This window comes from Cervus canadensis, chromosome 14 (genome assembly GCF_019320065.1).
Source record: "Cervus canadensis isolate Bull #8, Minnesota chromosome 14, ASM1932006v1, whole genome shotgun sequence".
Classification (NCBI taxonomy): Eukaryota; Metazoa; Chordata; class Mammalia; order Artiodactyla; family Cervidae; genus Cervus; species Cervus canadensis.
In genome coordinates, this window is record NC_057399.1 from 25,011,607 (window position 1) to 25,028,039 (window position 16,433).

General features: G+C 43.0%; 1 protein-coding gene and 1 pseudogene across 2 annotated transcripts in view; one reads left to right on the forward strand and one right to left on the reverse strand.

The window, feature by feature from the left end:
- Nucleotides 1–16,433, forward strand: part of TRPM3 (transient receptor potential cation channel subfamily M member 3) — a 936,946-nt gene that overhangs the window by 113,524 nt on the left and 806,989 nt on the right. The gene's annotated exons all lie outside the window — the stretch shown is intronic.
- On the reverse strand, nucleotides 10,679–11,108 carry LOC122453280 (annotated as a pseudogene).

Genomic DNA, 16,433 nt, shown 5'->3' on the forward strand with positions numbered 1-16,433 from the left:
TCTGCCTGTGTCACAGAAATTAGGAAGTAGTCTATTGAAGCAAGCATCGGAAAGACAGATATCGTCTTTAAGGTGAGTGCTGGGGGCAGCTTTTCGGAATCCCTGAAAACCTGATCCACCTTGCCTGTCAGGTTTTCTCCTCATGACCTTGTCATGGGTGGGATCTTGCATGCCGGCTCCTAGCACTTATGATCAATCAGTTCTTGAGTATTAATAAATTAGTTAAGAACACTTTCCCTCTTGGCTCAAAATTTCAGAAAAAAACCCACCTCAGTCACATGTTGAGCTCTTGATTATTTGATACCCCATGGCCTGTTAAGGCTGAGTAAAAGATCAGGATGAAACATGAAGTGTCCTAGTTAAATACCCTACTCACAACCTGGGACAAGTTGGACTTCCAGAGAGGCTGCAAAGATGAGCGAGAAGCCAGAATATAGATAGGGGATTGAGGACACTTTGGCCTCTTCATTCTGATCACCTAGTAGCTTTTTCTCAGCACAGCATAACTTTTCCTTGGCTAGTGCCATCAATAGTCATTCCCACCCTTGTTGATATCCAGAGGCTCATCATCATTTCCCAAATGAATTCAACTGAGTAAAGCTATAGAGCAGCCAGCACAGCTTCAGACAGGACTAGCTCCCTGAAGGGCTGCATTCCTGTTCTGCTACTTAACGTTAAATACCACACATAGCTGTCAATCATGAACTGATTCTCCTTATATTCTTTCTGGAAGCAGGGAAGAGATAATAATTAATACATTACAACATTTTAAAAACATTGATAGACCCTCTTCGGAAGATGCTGGTAGGTACAGATTGTTTCTGAAGCAAAGCTAACTTCCGATGGGAATTCAGAGGTTGTTGGAGAGATAAAAGAAGAGTTGAGGGAACCTAGGAACAGTATGTGTTTTCTTTTTTTTTTTTTAATTTTTTTATTAGTTGGAGGCTAATTACTTCACAACATTTCAGTGGGTTTTGTCATACATTGATATGAATCAGCCATAGATTTACACTTATTCCCCATCCCGATCCCCCCTCCCCCCTCCCTCTCCACCCGATTCCTCTGGGTCTTCCCAGTGCACCAGGCCGGAGCACTTGTCTCATGCATCCCACCTGGGCTGGTGATCTGTTTCACCATAGATAGTATACATGCTGTTCTTTTGAAACATCCCACCCTCACCTTCTCCCACAGAGTTCAAAAGTCTGTTCTGTATTTCTGTGTCTCTTTTTTTGTTTTGCATATAGGGTTATCGTTACCATCTTTCTAAATTCCATATATATGTGTTAGTATGCTGTAATGTTCTTTATCTTTCTGGCTTACTTCACTCTGTATAAGGGGCTCCAGTTTCATCCATCTCATTAGGACTGATTCAAGTGAATTCTTTTAATGGCTGAGTAATATTGCATGGTGTATATGTGCCACAGCTTCCTTATCCATTCAACAAAGAACTGAATGGGCACTCTAGGTTGCTCCCATGTCCCTGGCTATTTAAACAGTGCGCGATGAACATTGGGTGCATGTGTCTCTTTCAGATCTGGTTTCCTCAGTGTGTATGCCCAGAAGTGGGATTGCTGGGCATATGGCAGTTCTATTTCCAGTTTTTTAAGGAATCTCCACACTGTTCTCCATAGTGGGCTGTACTAGTTTGCATTCCCACCAACAGTGTAAGAGGGTTCCCTTTTTCCACACCCTCTCCAGCATTTATTGCTTGTAGACTTTTGGATAGCAGCATCCTGACTGGTGTGTAATGGTACCTCATTGTGGTTTTGATTTGCATTTCTCTGATAATGAGTGATGTTGAGCATCTTTTCATGTGTTTGTTAGCCATCTGAATGTCTTCTTTGGAGAAATGTCTGTTTAGTTCTTTGGCCCATTTTTTGATTGGGTCATTTATTTTTCTGGAATTGAGCTGCAGGAGTTGCTTGTATATTTTTGAGATTAATCCTTTGTCTGTTTCTTCATTTGCTATTATTTTCTCGCAATCTGAGGGCTGTCTTTTCACCTTACTTATAGTTTCCTTTGTAGTGCAAAAGCTTTTAAGTTTCATTAGGTCCCATTTGTTTAGTTTTGCTTTTATTTCCAATATTCTGGGTGGTGGGTCATAGAGGATCTTGCTGTGGTTTATGTCGGAGAGTGTTTTGCCTATGTTCTCCTCTAGGAGTTTTATAGTTTCTGGTCTGACATTTAGATCTTTAATCCATTTTGAGTTTATTTTTGTGTATGGTGTTAGAAAGTGTTCTAGTTTCATTCTTTTGCAAGTGGTTGACCAGTTTTCCCAGCACCACTGTTAAAGAGGTTGTCTTTTTTCCATTGTATATCCTTGCATCCTTTGTCAAAGATAAGGTGTCCATAGGTCGTGGATTTATCTCTGGGCTTTCTATTCTGTTCCATTGATCTATATTTCTGTCTTTGTGCCAGTACCATACTGTCTTGATGACTGTGGCTTTGTAGTAGAGTCTGAAGTCAGGCAGGTTGATTCCTCCAGTTTCATTCTTCTTTCTCAAGATTACTTGGGCTATTCGAGGTTTTTTGTATTTCCATACAAATTGTGAAATTCTTTGGTCTAGTTCTGTGAAAATTACCGTTGGTAGCTTGATAGGGATTGCATTGAATCTATAGATTGCTTTGGGTAGAATAGCCATTTTGACAATATTGATTCTTCCAGTCCATGAGCATGGTATGTTTCTCCATCTGTTTGTGTCCTCTTTGATTTCTTTCATCAGTGTTTATAGTTTTCTATGTATAGGTCTTTTGTTTCTTTAGGTAGATATACTCCTAAGTATTTTATTCTTTTTGTTGCAATGGTGAATGGTATTGTTTCCTTAATTTCTCTTTCTGTTTTTTCATTGTTAGTATATAGGAATGCAAGGGATTTCTGTGTGTTATTTTTATATCCTGCAACTTTACTATATTCATTGATTAGCTCTAGTAATTTTCTGGTAGAGTCTTTAGGGTTTTCTATGTAGAGGATCATGTCATCTGCAAACAGTGAGAGTTTCGCTTCTTCTTTTCCTGTCTGGATTCCTTTTACTTCTTTTTTCTGCTCTGATTTGCTTGGCCAAAACTTTCCAACACTATGTTGAACAGTAGTGGTGAGAGTGGGCACCCTTGTCTTGTTCCTGATTTCAGGGGAAATGCTTTCAATTTTTCACCATTGAGGGTGATGCTTGCTGTGGGTTTGTCATATATAGCTTTTATTATTTTGAGGTATGTTCCTTCTATTCCTGCTTTTTGGAGAGTTTTAATCATAAATGAGTGTTGAATTTTGTCAAAGGCTTTCTCTGCATCTATTGAGATAATCATATGGTTTTTATTTTTCAATTTGTTAATGTGGTGTATTACATTGATTGATTTGCGGATATTAAAGAATCCTTGCATTCCTGGGGTAAAGCCCACTTGGTCGTGGTGTATGATTTTTTTAATATGTTGTTGGATTCTGTTTGCTAGAATTTTGTTAAGGATTTTTGCATCTATGTTCATCAGTGATATTGGCCTGTAGTTTTCTTTTTTTTGTGGCATCTTTGTCTGGTTTTGGAATTAGGGTGATGGTGGCCTCATAGAATGAGTTTGGAAGTTTACCATCTTCGGCAATTTTCTGGAAGACTTTGAGTAAGATAGGTGTTAGCTCTTCTCTAAATTTTTGGTAGAATTCAGCTGTGAAGCCATCTGGTCCTGGGCTTTTGTTTGCTGGAGATTTTTGATTTACAGTTTCGATTCCTTGCTTGTGATGGGTCTGTTAAGATCTTCTATTTCTCCTGGTTCAGTTTTGGAAAGTTTATACTTTTCTAAGAATTTGTCCAGTTCCTGCCAAGTTGTCCATTTTATTGGATAAGCTGCGGTATAGTCTCTGTATGATCCTTTGTATTTCAGTGTTGTCTGTTGTGATCTCTCCATTTTCATTTCTAATTTTGTTAATTTGGTTCTTCTCTCTTTGTTTCTTAATGAGTCTTGCTAATGGTTTGTCAATTTTGTTTATTTTTTCAAAAAACAAGCTTTTAGCATTGTTGATTTTTGCTATGGTCTCTTTAGTTTCTATTGCATTTATTTCTGCCTTAATTTTTAAGATTTCTTTCCTTCTGCTAACCCTGGGGTTCTTCATTTCTTCCTTCTCTAATTGCTTTAGGTGTAGAGTTAGGTTATTTATTTGGCTTTTTTCTTGTTTCTTGATGTGAGCCTGTAATGCTATGAACCTTCCCCTTAGCACTGCTTTTACAGTGTCCCATAGGTTTGGGGTTGTTATGTTTTCATTTTCATTCATTTCTATACATATTTTGATTTCTTTTTTGATTTCTTCTATGATTTGTTGGTTATTCAGAAGAGTGTTATTTAGCCTCTATGTGTTTGAATTTTTAACAATTTTTTTCCTGTAATTGAGATCTAATCTTACTGCACTGTGGTCAGAAAAGATGACTGGAATGATTTCAATTTTTTTGAATTTTCCAAGACTAGATTTATGGCCCAGGGTGTGATCTATTCTGGAGAAGGTTCCGTGTGCACTTGAGAAAAAGGTGAAGTTGATTGTTTTGGGGTGAAATGTCCCATAGATATCAATTAGGTCTAGCTGGTCCATTGTGTCATTTAAAGTTTGTGTTTCCTTGTTAATTTTCTGTTTAGTTGATCTATCCATAGTTGTGAGTGGGGTATTAAAGTCTCCCACTATTATTGTGTTACTATTAATTTCCTCTTTCATACTCATTAGTGTTTGCCGTACATATTGCGGTGCTCCTATGTTGGGTGCATATATATTTAATGTTATATCTTTCTTCTTGGATTGATCCTTGATCATCTATTGTAGTGTCCTTCTTTGTCTCCTTTCCACAGCGTTATTTGAAGTCTATTTTATCATGATATGAGTTATTTGCACTCCTGCTTTCTTTTTGGTCTCCATTTGCATGAAAATATTTTTTTCCAGCCCTTCACTTTCAGTCTGTATGTGTCTCTTGTTTTGAGGTGGGTCTCTTGTAGACAGCATATATAGGGGTCTTGTTTTTGTATCCATTCAGCCAATCTTTGTCTTTTGGTTGGGCCATTCAACCCATTTACATTTAAGGTAATTATTGATAGGTGTGGTCCCGTTGCCATTTACTTTGTTGTTTTGGGTTCACGTTTATACAACCTTTCTGCATTTCCTGTCTAGAGAAGATCCTTTAGCATTTGTTGAAGAGCTGGTTTGGTGGTGCTGAATTCTCTCAGCTTTTGCTTATCTGTAAAGCTTTTGAGCTCTCCTTCATATCTGAATGAGATCTTGCTGGATACAGTAATCTAGGTTGTAGGTTATTCTCTTTCATTACTTTCAGGACGTCCTGCCATTCCCTTCTGGCCTGGAGGGTTTCTATTGATAGATCAGCTGTTATCCTTATGGGAATCCCTTTGTGTGTTATTTGTTGTTTCTCCCTTGCTGCTTTTAATACAAATATTAAATCTTTGTGTTTGATCTTTGTTAGTTTGATTAATATGTGTCTTGGGGTGTTTCGCCTTGGGTTTATCCTGTTTGGGACTCTCTGGGTTTCTTGGACTTGGGTGGCTATTTCCTTTCCCATTTTAGGGAAGTTTTCAGCTATTATCTCCTCGAGTATTTTCTCATGGCCTTTCTTTTTGTCTTCTTCTTCTGGAACTCCTATGATTCGAATGTTGGGGCGTTTCACAGTGTCCCAGAGGTCCCTGAGGTTGTCCTCATTTCTTTTGATCCTTTTTTCTTTTTTCCTCTCTGCTTCATTTATTTCCACAATTTTATCTTCTACCTCACTTATCCTATCTTCTGCCTCCGTTATTCTCCTCTTGGTTCCCTCCAAAGTGTTTTTGATCTCATTCATTGCATTGTTCATTTTTAATTGACTCTTTTTTATTTCTTCTAGGTCTTTATTAAACATTTCTTGTATCTTTTCAATCTTTGTCTCCAGGCTATTTATCTGTAACTCCATTTTGTTTTCAAGATTTTGCATCATTTTTATTATCATTATTCTAAATTCTTTTTCAGGTAGATTCCCTATCTCCTCCTCTTTTGTTTGACTTGGTGGGCATTTTTCCTGTTCCTTTACCTGTTGTGTATTTCTTTGCCTTTTCATCTTGTTTAGATTGCTGTGTCTGGAGTGGGCTTTCTGTATTCTGGAGGTCTGTGGTTCCTTTTTATTGTGGAGGATTTACCCAGTGGGTGGGGTTAGACAATTGGCTTGTCAAGGTTTCCTGGTTAGGGAAGCTTGCGTCAGTGTACTGGTGCGTGGAACTTGATTTCTTCTCTTTGGAGAGCAATGGAGTGCCCAGTAATGAGTTTTGAGATAGGTGTATGTGTTAGGTGTGACCTTGGGCAGCCTGTATGTTGACGTTCAGGGCTATGTTCCTGTGTTGCTGGAGAATTTGCATGGTATGTCTTGCTCTAAAACTTATTTGCTCTTGGGTGGCTGCGTTGGTTTTTCAGTGTAGTATGGAGGCTTTTGGACGGTCCACTATTACTTAAATTCCATGAGTCAGGAGTTTCTGGTGCCTCAGGTTTGGGCTTAAAGTTTTCCTCACTTCTGGATTTTCAGTTTTATTCTTCCTGTTAGTCCAGGACTTCTCCAACTATACAGCACTGAAATAAAACTTCTAGGTTAATGGCGAAAAGATTCTCCCCCGTTAGGGACACCAGAGAGGTTTCACAGAGTTTACATGAACAGGGAGAAAAAGGAGGAGGAGACGAGATGAGGCAGGAGAGAAAAAGGGGGACTTCAAGAGGAGAGAGACAGAATCATACACAGCTGTCTGTTCCCAGAGTGTTCTCCGTATCTCAGACACCTACAAGGATTCACAGAATTGGATTGGGAAGAGAAGGGGAAAGGAGGAAATAGAGGTGTTCTGAGGTAGAAAACAGAGAGTCAAGATTGGGAGAGAATAATCTTCGGTTTAAAGATAGGGCTTCTCTTTTTTTTTTTTTTGTAAGGTTATAGTGTAGTGAAAATGAAAATGAACAGTAGTAGAGGAGTACTAGAGGACTTTAAAAGAAATAAGAGAAAAAGAAAAATAGAAAATAAAAGAGAAAATGGAAAGAAAAAAAAAAGAAGAAAAAAGAAAAAGAAAAAAAAAAAAGAAAGAAAGGAAAAAAAAATTTTTTTTCCCCTAATTAAAAAATCGTAAAAATATATGAAAATTAAAGTTAAGGAGTAGTGGGGGAGTAATAGGGAATTTTAAAGGAAAATAAAAGAGAAAAAATAAAAAAGAAAAATATAAAAAGAAAAAAAAATTTTTTTTTCCTTACTTAGAGAAAAAAAAAGTAAAAATATATCTAGGAATTTCTCTGGAGCTGTTGCGGTCAGTGTGGGTTTGGCTCAGTTTCAGATAGCTCCTCGTTCCAGCTTACACTTCTCGATATCTACAGGGCCCTTCCAGTGAAGTCGGTGTTTTCTACAGGGATTTTAATCTGTTGCACCAGTCCCTTCTGATGCGTTTCCCTTTGTTTATTCGGCTTCTGTTTGCCGGTCTCTTCAGAGCCTCATTTCCGCCCTGACACAGGCGGGCGGAGGTGGACTCTTACTCAGGTAGCTAGTTCCGTTGCGCTGCTGGGAGGGGCTGACGCTGCAGGGATGGGCTGGCGTTGCGGGGAGGGGCTGACCCTGCGGGGAGGGGCTGACGCTGCGGGGAGGGGCTGGCCCTGCGGGGGCGGGCTGGCGCTGCCGGGAGGGGCTGACGCTACTTTCTCCGTCTGCGCTGCTCAGGCTCCCGGCTGTTCTATATGGAGCCCGCCCCACGCTGCGCGAGGTTCCAGCCCTCGGGTGTTCCACAAAAGCGCGGAAGGAAAAGCTGCGCCTGCTCTCTGTGCCTTCCCCGTCAGAGCGGTCCAGGCAGCCAGGGGCTCGGTGGGCGCACTCTCCCCAGGTGTGGCGCGCCCACTCCCTTCCGCGGACCCAGTCTCAGTTTCCGCTGGCGCCAGTCGGGTTCGCGCGCCTTCCGCCCTCTGCGTCCTCAGCCCCAGTCCCCGCCCGCGCCGGTCGGGTACCTGCGCCCTGTGTCTCACCACGACCTTCCCCTCCCCCCTGCCTCCTGCCTCCGACGGGGCTGGGCTGGTCCGCAGCCTGCGATCTCTTCTCGGGACCTTCTCCGTCCCTTTGTTCTGCGAACAGCCGGCAGTGTGTTCCGGCCGGTTAATTTTCTCTCTCTCTTTTGGTCTCCCACACTTCAAGTTGGCACCTCACAGAAGCTCCCTCTGATTGTCCTCAGGGCACTCAGGCCCGGACCCTAGCCCAAGCAAGGCTGCCTAAGACTCCCTTCCCGGGACGGGTCTCCGTCCTTGGCTCTTTCGTCTCACTTTTTATCTTTTATATTTTGTCCTACCTCCTTTCGAAGACAATGGACTGCTTTTCTGGGCGCCTGATGACCTCAGCTAGCGATCAGAAGTTGTTTTGTGAAGTTTGCTCTGCATTCAGTTATTCTTTTGATGAATTTGTAGGAGAGAAAGTGGTCTCCCCGTCCTACTCCTCCGCCATCTTGGCTCCTCCCTCAATTCCACTCTGGTATTCTTACATAGAATGCCATGGAATTCTGGTGGCCTATAGTCCATGGAGTTGCAAAGAGTCAGACAAAACTGAGCGACTAACATTTTCTAACAATGAAAGCAACTGCTGCCATTTGGGAAGAAATGAGATCTTTTGCTTCCAACAGAGGTCCTCTCTTGGCTGCAGGGTCGAATTACCTGTGGGGTTTTTTAAAGTGTTGACTCCTGACTCCCCTCTCCCGAGATTCTGATTTTACTGAGATGAGGCTTCAGCACTGGGATTTACAGAGCTCCCCTGGTGATTTTACAAACCACAGGCCTTTGCCATCTTTAAGTATAAGGACTCTGTCTGGACGAGGAACAGAGTAAACAAATCAGGTGATTCTGTAGGAGCAGGAGTGTGTGTTTCTGTGTCTAGGGTGTAGACGAGGTGGGTGAGGTGGGGGCCTGTGATACCTCTGGCCCACAGTGATGCCTTCTTGGCCCCTCATTCCATGGCCTTTCCACGCTGCTCACCTGGATACATGGATTCTTCTGCCGCCTGGTGGTGATGTTCAGTATAGCACAGTTGTCCCTGGAGGTAAAGAATTATCCTGCCAAGACAGGAGCTGCAACAAAAAACAGGTTCAGTCCCTCGTTTGGGAAGATCTCCCGGCGAAGGAAATGGCAACCCAATACTGCAGTATTCCATGGACAGAGGAGCCTGGCAGGCTATATAGTCCATGGGGTCAGAAATAGCCGAACACAACTGAGCGCGCGCGCGCACACACACACACACACACACACACACACACACACACACGCAGATTTATGGGCAGATGCTGACAACAGTAATTCACTCATTTTATTAAAAGCTGGCTACAAAACAACCTACAGTGTGGATGAGTGCCTCTCCAAGGGTTACACTCCTGTAGTTACTTCTTTTAAAAGATGCTCAGATGGTAAAGAGTCTACCTGCTATGCGGGAGACCTGAGTTTGGTCCCCAGGTCGGGAAGATCCCCTGGAGAAGGAAATAGCAACCCACTCCAGTATTCTTGCCTGGAAAATCCCATAGACAGAGAAGCCTGGTGGGCTGGAGTCCATAGGGTTGAAAAGAGTCAGACAGGACTGAGAGACTTCACTTTCACTTCTGGGGCTTCCCTCCTAGCTCAGCCAGTAAAGTATCTACCTGCAATTCAGGGACCTGGGTTTGATCCCTTGGTTGGGAAGATACCCTGGAGAAGGAAATGGCAACCCATTCCAGTATTATTGCCTGGATGACCCCATATGGACAAAGGAGCCTAGCAGGCTACAGTCCAGGGGTTCACAAGAGTCGGACATGACTTAGAAACTAAACCACCACAGCCTTAGTTCATCACAAACCTGAGCCTGAGCCCCAAGATGTGGCTTGCTGGGAAGGAAATCCTGGGATCTGTACAGGAGGATCAGCTCAGCAGTAATTTTAGGAGTCTCTCCTGCGCAGGAAACTCAGGGAGCTCCGGGCCACTGGCCAAGCAGGAATCTGTAACAGGGCTGTGATTGGAGCCTTCCTGTGCCTGGGGTCTGAGGTGTGTGTGTGCGCTCAGTCATGATGACTCTTTGGGACCTCATGGACAGAGGATGGGATTTCCCAGGCAGAAATACTGGAGTGATTTGCCATTTCCTCCAGGGGATCTTCCTGACCCAGGAATAAAACTTGCGTCCCTTGGGTCTCCTACAGTTGCGAGCAGATTCCTTACCACTAGCGCCCCCTGGGGGTTTGAGGAAATTGGTCTTACCAGCCAGTGATGGGCGCTTCCCAGGTCTTTCAGTGGTAGAGAGTCTGCCTGCCAAGACAGGAGACACAGGAGACGCCAAGTTCTATGCCTGGGTTGGGAAAACACCCTGGAGGAGGAAATGCAACCCACTCCAGTGTTCTTGTCTGGAGAATCCCATGGACAGAGGAGCCTGGCAGGCTACAGTCATAGGGTTGAAAAGAGTTGGACGTGACTGAGCACAGCCAGTGACAAGTGGCTCCTATGATACCAAGCATCAAGAAGTGCAGAGGTGTAAGGTAATGCTGCTGCTGCTGCTGCTTAAGTTGCTTCAGTCGTATCCGACTCATGAGTGTCCCAATAAACAGCAGTCGCCCCGTATTCTATTCTGTGTGGCGGGATGTGTTTTTACTTAACTATCACGTTTAATTTCTTTTTGTATATAAAAATTTATTACTATCATGCTTTCATCATCAAAATTTATGATCTTGGTCTTCCCTTCTTGCCTTTGTATAAGGCCAAAAGAGAGACACTGGCTACTTTGACAACCTTAAAGCAGACTCCAGGAATGTCACCAATTTGGTTGACCTTTGCAACCAAATCCAGCAACCAGAATGGCGTCATTTTCCTCAATAGAATTCAAGCAACCATCACTGGGTACAAAGGCCGTGATTTTTTGCCATTCTTGGTGAGCTGAACCCCGAAACATTTCCTGATGGTAGAATTTGGTTCTTTGGCTTCAATCCCTACTTTTTCGAGCACAATTCTCTTGACATGAGAAGCACCTCCTAAAGGACTGGCCTTCAGGGCTGTGCCCAAATGGGCTTTATTGTACTACTTATCATGCCATTTCTGGGCTCGTTGGTGGCTACAGATTCCTGCCAGTATGAAGACTATGACACTCGCCCATCCTGCCAGTGTCATGGGCCTGAACAAAAGACTATCATGTTTAATCTTAACGTAAGCTTGGAGGGTATTAAAAGCCCCATCTTACAGAGCTTAAAGACTTTGGTCAATGTCATAGAACTCCTAACTGACAGATGCAGCCTCTGAGCCCAGGCAGGTGGGACCACACAGTCTGTCCCCTCTCCTCCCATGTCCCAGCAGGACCAGGAGGTCTCCCTTACCAAAGACCTGCTCAGTGGCTTCAGCTTAATTCCGTGGGTGGGTCCATGTGGTCCCTCCAGGCACCTGCAGCCCCTTTTCTCCTATTGCCCCTGACTCGGGTTCTTCCTTCTGCAGGGCAGCCACCGAGAGCCCCATGGTCGGCAGGAGGACACCCTTGCCCCGTTCTGGTACCTTCTCCCTGCAGCCAGCTCCTGGGAGTGGAGTCAGGCCAGGTTGTGAGGAGAATCAGGAAAGAAGCAGGAAGGGTATGAGCTTATGGTTGGCACCTACCTCTGACCTGGGACCTCCCTCTCTTCTCTCTGAGCTTCTTGCCCCTTGGGGCAGCTCCTCTCCATGCTACACCCCACCCCCTCAATTACAAGTGCTCCTGTAGCTCTGCTGTGGATCAGAGCCCAGTCAGAATGCAGGTTCCTGGGCTCCATCCCCAAAGATCTGATCCAGGAGGTCACATAGTGGGGCCTGGGAATTTGAATTTTTATCCAACAACCCAGTGGGTGTTTATGCAGGGGGTCCTCTGAACACACTTTGAGAAGCATTTAGCAGACCTGTCACTCACATCCATGGCCCCAGGTCAGGAGTATAAATGAAGCCCATACTATATATTTAAATATTTAAAAGCTATAAATCAGTCAAACAGAACTGTCAAGTACACCTTCCTAACTATTAATACCTAGCAGACTGGGGTTTTGGACACTGAGCTCCAAGCCAGAACGCAGGACAGCAGAGGGAGGGGCCACCCCAGCCCCCAGCCCACCCCTTGCCTTTCCCACCTCTGGCTCTGACCCTCTCTGTGCCCTGAGGAATCTGCTGCTCAAGCAAGAGCACATTTACCCAGCCTTCAAGTCCAATTTCAGGCCACACTCTTTGTGCCCATAAATAGCTGAATCTTAACCACCCGTTGGGCTGGGAGATGGGCCCCAGGAGGAGTCCTGCACTGGCGCTGGGAGCAGGGGTTCTAGGGTCCAGGTGCTCAAAGCAGGGCCTGGAGGGGGCGGGGCTCCAGGTGGCCACACCCCCTGGTCCTCTCTGGCTGCCTGCACTTGGGGGAGGTGCAACCACAGGATGACCCGAGCAGGGCCTCTAAACCAGTGCTTCTCTAACTGCAGCATGAGCAGAACTCTCCTGGGATCTGGAGATTCTGAGTCAGTAGGCCTGGGATAGAGACAAGATTCCATGTTCCTAAGAGCCTCCCAGGGCAGCCAATACTTCTGGTCCACAGGACACACTTAGAACAGCAGAGCTCTGGGGCAGGGTGGCCAGAGTTTTCCTGTAAAGGGCCAGGAAGTCCATTTCCAGGCTTTGCGGGCCTCATGGTTTCTGCTCAGAAAAACATCTACTTCTGCTTCGTTGACTACACTAAAGCCTTTGACTGTAAATCACAACAAACTGGAAAACTTAAAGAGACGGGAATCCCAGACCACCTTACCTGTCTCCTGAGAAACCTGTATGCAGGTCAAGAAGCAACAGTTAGAACTGGACATGGAGCAACTGCCTGGGTCAAAATTAGTAAAGGAGTATGACAAGGCTGTATATTCTCACCCTATTGATTAAACCTACATGAGAAAGAATGTATGTATATGTGTAACTGAATCACTGCTGTACAGCAGAAGTTAACACAACAGTGCAAGACAGCCATGCTTACTTATATACATTTTTAAAGAAACAAGAAAAAAAAGCCAAAGGTGTTAGTAGGTTCAATATTTACTCTGGTTCTTGCTTAGCCTGGTGTTTGCCAGATTTTTCCACTTTAAAAATATAATTTTCCCCTAAAGCACTAATCTGAGAAGATATTTTGAGTCCATGAAAATGCTGTGTCTTACCCAACCTCCAAACATTCATCGTATGTTCAGTCAATGATGAATTTTGTCTGAATTATTTATGACAATGGCTGCCATATGGTACTTTTCTTTCAATCTGTCTACATTTGTGAGCTGCCTTTCTACTGCAAAAAAGAGCTTTCCCTTCCTCCTATCTACTTTATGTCTTATTGGAATCAGGATAAACTTATGGATTTTAAAAAAAATTTATTGTTGTAAAATGTAGGGTTTAAAAATCCTCAAATCTACTGTTTATCATTATTTACTTACAAAAGTTCTAATGTGATATAAACTCCATCTAAGAGACTCATTTTGTCATCTAGGTAGCCTGCAAAATGTAATTTTTAAAATGTTTTTCATGTAATGATTAACTACTGGATCAAACACTGGTTTGGAACACCCAAAGCCTCTACCTACTGGGGTGGATAATTGTGAGCATTGTTGCTGAGTGAAACAGTGAAGTTAGTCAGAACCATTCAATGTAAACTCTGTGTAGAACATTCCTAGTGTGTCTAAGTCTTAACCTTGTTCTTCTTAAAAATATCACACAATCCCAGGTTGAATCTTAAGGCAAGCCAGATGGGTCTGGTGTATAGATGGAGATCCCATAGGGCTGGGGCATGTTATTCCTTCTAGTAATGTTATTTTTTAGGTCTAAATTCAAAGAAATATGTTTTTCTCCCAATTTTGAACACACACTGCTGGTTTAGTTTTTGAAAAAAAAATCTTTTTCCCTTAGAACATTAGGTTTCAAAAACAAAACTCAGTTAATTCATATTCTGTTTTAAGATGAAAATTATAGCTTATACATGAAAACTTGATTTAAAAAAAAAAAAAACTATGAAGGGTTTTAAAGTGATCTGTCGTGTTTCTAGGTACCTTCTTCAACAGTAGGACCATGCTGCTGATTCAAGAATACAATCTATAAAATATATGCACAGAATTGTTTTCAGACTTGTTGGGGGGGGGGACCTCTAAACTTGACGCATCACAATGAACAAAGCTAGTGGAGGTGATGGAATTCCAGTTGAGCTATTTCAAATTCTAAAAGATGATGCTGTGACAGTGCTGCACTCAATATGCCAGCAAATTTGGAAAACTCAACAGTGGCCACAGGACTGGAAAAAGTCATTTTTCATTCCAATCCCAAAGAAGGGCAATGCCAAAGAATGTTCAGCCTACCACACAATTGCACTCATCTTACACAGTAACAAAGTAATGCTCAAAATTCTCCAAGCAAGGCTTCAATAGTATGTGAACTGTGAACTTCCAGATGATCAAGCTGGATTTAGAAAAGGCAAAGGAACCAGAAATCAAATTGCCAACATTTGTTGGACCACAGAAAAAGCAAGATAATTCCAGAAAAACCCCTTCTTCTGCTTCATTGACTATGCTAAAGCCTTTGACTGTGTGAATCACAATAAACTGTGGAAAATTCTTAAAGAGATGGGAATACCAGATCACCTTACCTGCCTCCTGAGAAATCTGTATGCAGGTCAGGAAGCAACAGTTAGAACTGGACATGGAACAACAGACTGGTTCCAAATTGGGAAATGAGTATACCAAGGCTGAATACTGTCACCCTACTTATTTAACTTATATGCAGAGAACATTATGGGAAATGCCAGGCTGGATGAAGCACAAGTTGGAATCAAGATTGCCAGGAGAAATATCAATAACCTCAGATATACAGATGACACCACCCTTATGTCAGAAAGCAAAGAACTAAAGAACCTCTTGATGAAAGTGAAAGAGGAGAGTGAAAAAGTTGGCTTGAAACTCAAGATTCAAAAGAATAAGATCATGGCATCCAGTCCCATCACTTCATGGCAAATAGATGGGGAAACAATAGAAACAGTGACAGACTTTATTTTGGGAGTCTCCAAAATCACTGCAGATGGTGACTACAGCCATGAAATTAAAGGACACTTGCTCCTTGGAAGAAAAGCTGTGACCAACCTAGACAGCATATTAAAAAGCAGAGACATTACTTTGCTGACAAAGGTCTGTATAGTTAAAGCTATAGTTTTTCCGATAGTCATGTATGGATGTGAGAGTTGGACTATAAAGAAAGCTGGGTGCCAAAGAATTGGTGCTTTCGAACTGTGGTGTTGGAGAAGATTCTTGAGAGGCCCTTGGATTGTAAGGAGATCCAACCAGTCCATCCTAAAGGAAATCAATCCTGAATATTCATTGGAAGGACTAATGCTGAAGTTGAAACTCCAATACTTTGACCTTTGGATGCAAAGAGCTGACTCATTGGAAAAGACCCCGATTCTGGGAAAGATTGAAGGCAGGAGGAGAAGAGGACAACAGAGGATGAGAGGGTTGGATGGCATTACCGATTTGAAGGACATGAGTTTGAGCAAGCTCTGGGGATGGTGACTGACAGGGAAGCCTGGCATGCTGCAGTCCATGGGGTCACAGAGAGTTGGACATGACTGAGCGACTGAACTCAACTGAAACTTGAACAGGAATTTAACTATTTCTAATTTTTAAATGCTATTAAAAACTCTTATAATGAATAGTATTGCCTTTTGAAAGTCTGTATGGTCTCATTTTAAACCTAAATATGATGGTAACAATAAGAAGTCAGTGCTGGAGACGGTAGTACTGACTGACAGCTAATCACAAATCCAGCATTGTTTAAAAGCAGTTTTTCTCAACTGTCTGGGATTACATATCAGTTTTATTTAATTTTACATTTTCAGCCCATTGCAGCTTAGTCACTGATCCACTGTGCATGGCTAGTGTGCAGCTCAAACATGTACACCTCCCCCTTCAAGTGCAATACTCACACTCTCTGGGATGTTCAGGATCCCACCCATACTGAGTGTGGATGTCATGGCAATAGCTGATGGCTCTGAGTTTCTAGCTTTCTTGAGTTTCCTGTACTTACTTCTAACCTGGTTATAAACAGTTCATGGACTGACACTAGTGCACAGACCACACAGTGAGTGTCACTGTCATAGTCAATCTTTGCAACAACCCTCTGTGAATCATACTATCCCATGCCAACTTTCAGACAAAGACATTGAAGCACAGTGAACTTCCCAACCTTAAGAACCCATGGGAAACAGGAGCAGAATTTATATCCAAACCCCGTCAGCAATGCCCAGAGTCAGTATTTGTCCCTGGAAGGCTGACTCCAGAGCTTGTGCTCCTCCCTGGAAGCTTATGTCATTTTAACGACATGTGGAGGAAGGACAGTCTGGTTTAGGCCATCAGATGAGGACCTCCTCAAATACACCTCAAATACACCTTCAATACTCCTCAAATACACCCTACAA